This window comes from Chrysochloris asiatica, unplaced genomic scaffold (assembly GCF_000296735.1).
Source record: "Chrysochloris asiatica unplaced genomic scaffold, ChrAsi1.0 scaffold00107, whole genome shotgun sequence".
Taxonomy (NCBI): Eukaryota; Metazoa; Chordata; class Mammalia; order Afrosoricida; family Chrysochloridae; genus Chrysochloris; species Chrysochloris asiatica.
The window spans coordinates 891,329-894,247 of NW_006408625.1; positions in this window are offsets into that span (position 1 = coordinate 891,329).

The following is a 2,919-nucleotide window of genomic DNA, read 5'->3' on the forward strand; positions in this document are numbered from 1 at the left end:
CTGACAACAACAACAACTACTACTTTGAGGAGGCAGCTCTTCCAAAGTTATATTTTGAGTTCCTTCCTACCTGAAGGTTTCATCTTCTGACACTATATCTAACTAAGTTCTGCTTCTCTTCATAAGGTTTTCAGTAGCTAACAATTCAAAAAGAGTCTGCCTTTCCTGCTTCCTAGTCTGTCTTAGTCTGGAAAGTCCAATAAAGCCTGCTTGCCATGGGTGACCCTGCTGATATTTAAAATGTCAGTAACATAGCTTCCAGCATCATAGCAACATGTAAGTCACCCCAGTATGACAAACTGACAGACTCGAGGTGGTTACTTGGTTAGAGGGTAATCAAAAAGAAGTATTTTTTATCCACATTGAGAGAATATCTCTTGTTTCTTAATTATGTTGCTAAGGGTGGGAGGGGTAAGGTTGACACAGGAGCATGATTAAGCTCTTACCTGGTTCCAGGTGTATCTCAGGCTGTTCTGTTTGCCGCCAGATAAAGGGGAGGCATCATTACTTTCATTGATACCAACCTGCTCCCTCCCACACACACACCAGGTGTCCTAGGGTCCCCCCTTATCTCTATGGTTACTCAGTAGAAGGATCGATTTACTCATTTCCCCTCCCTGGGTTATACCATTCAAGCCAAGGTTAGCCATATGTGAAGGACAGTTACATGTATCACGTCCAGAAAGAAGTGACACTGTGCTTTGCCACAGTCTTTTGCTCTTTCCATTGGCTTCATGTAGTCACTTCTGTGTTGCCATGGATGCACGTGAGTGAAGTCATGACAGTAATGACGAAGAGTCCCCAGCCAATCCCTACAAAGGGCACATAGCTCAAGTATGACATACAATTTCAGTAAGATTTGGGGCTGCTTATTTTTGAAGCCTAACCAGCCTATTTTGACTGTTAATGTTAGACAGGGAAAATAGAACATTTGGGCCTCAAATGGGCGGTACTCCTGATTGTTGTTGTTGTTAAGTGCCATTGAATTGACTCCGGCACATAGTGACCTTGTAGAAGATTTCCAAGGAGCAGCTGGTGGATTTGATCTGTTGACCTTGTGGTTCGCAGTCCAGTGCTGATCCAACAGTGCCACAACAGGAGTAGGGTAAAATTCTGGTGTAACAACAATTGCAGTGTCCAGCTGGTTAGTGGATGTCTCAATTCCACAGTTCTTGGACACTTGAACTCTGTCTTTCTTGGTGGGCTTGTATTGAGAAGGTGCTTGTTCATCTCCACTCAGTCTCCATCAAGTCCAGCTCACCCTTCCCAGTCCCCCACCTCTCTGCATTCAGCACCTTCCTCTCCTTCAGTTGCCACATGCCCTCTCCTACCTCAAACTTGGGGAAATCTTTGAAATTCCAGGTGAGGCAATAAGCTCTTCTCACAGTCAGGATGTTTTCTCCAAACATTTTCTTTTGGGTGGAGATCTTGTAAGAACAAGGCCCTAAGGGAAAGGGCTTTTGGAAACTCAGGCCAGGAAAATAACTTTTTCTCCCTTTGGTTTAGTCCTGTCACATCTCCCCCAGAGACAACAGAGAATTAAAAAACACATTGCTAAATATTTCAAAATTAGTGTGTGTCACTGATTTTCCAGACCTCTGGTTTGGAATAAAACGTGTATGGCACATTCTTTTAAATAGTCTTAATTGCGACACACCTTTGTTTTTTGACATGGGTTTGTGTTGAAACATTCTAGTAACAATGACCTTGCGGGCTAAGATTTGGGTGACAAAAAGGAATAATCTTGCTGAGATGAAATCTACTGGTCAAAAAATGGATCAAAATGGAAGAAGTCATACTTCTTCAATGCCCTGAAAATTCTTTCTAAAGCATTTCATTAAAAAATAGAAACCTATTAAAAAACTAAACTTATTTTAGTTGCATACCTCCTTTCCTCCAGGAATTTGTAAATATGGACCTGATAAAACACACACTTCAAACCCACCCATGGCTCCTTAGAAACTCTATATAGGGTCACTATGAGTCAGAACTGACTTGAAGGCACTTAATAACAAACAGTAACAATTGTTACGTTGTTAGTAGTTGCTATTGAGTTAACTTTGACACACAATGACCTATGTCTTAGGGAATGAAACATTACCTGGTTCTGCACCACCTTCATGATTGTTGGTATGTCTGAGTTCATTTTGTGGCCAACAGGACAATCTGTCTCACTGGATTCCCCTCACCTTTACCAAATATGATGTCTTCTCCAGTGACAACTCCCTCTTACCATGTACAAAGTAAGTGAGTGGAAGTCTTGAGCAGTATTCTTGGCCTTCTCAAGAGGCTTTTCACTGGCTAATTTTTGGAAGAAACTTGCTAGGTTTTTCCTCCTTGTCTGTATTAGCCAGGGAGCTCTATTGAAACCACTGTGGGTGACCCTGCTGGTATTTGAAATACCAGTGGTATAACTCCCAACATCATGGCAAAACTCAAGCCACTACAGTATGACAAATTGATAGATGGGTATTAGTTAATATATGTGATAGTTAAGGTTTTGACCCTAGATTCTCAGTGGTTTGATAGTTAAGGGGTAGTAATCCCCCATAATGAGATCTAAAATATGTAAATCACCCCTATAATGTGATCTGATGTGATCAGTCCTAATCTGATGTAATTATCCCATGTGTTGTAAAATCCCCATTTCTATGATGCTAATGAGGCCAGATGCAATCTACAGGGTTAAATTGTATCTTGAGTCAATCTCTTTTGAGATATAAAGCAATTAAAACAGGTAAGTAGAACTCAGAGGGACCTACTATCACCAAGAAAATGACTCAAGAGCGGAGTATTTCTTAAAGAGCTTGGGTCCCTGTTCTGTGAAGCTCCTAGATCCAGAGAAAGCCTGATGCCAGGAGGCAGAGAGATCACTAAGGAATATTGACTCTGCAGATGCTGAAAAGAGATAAGAAACTT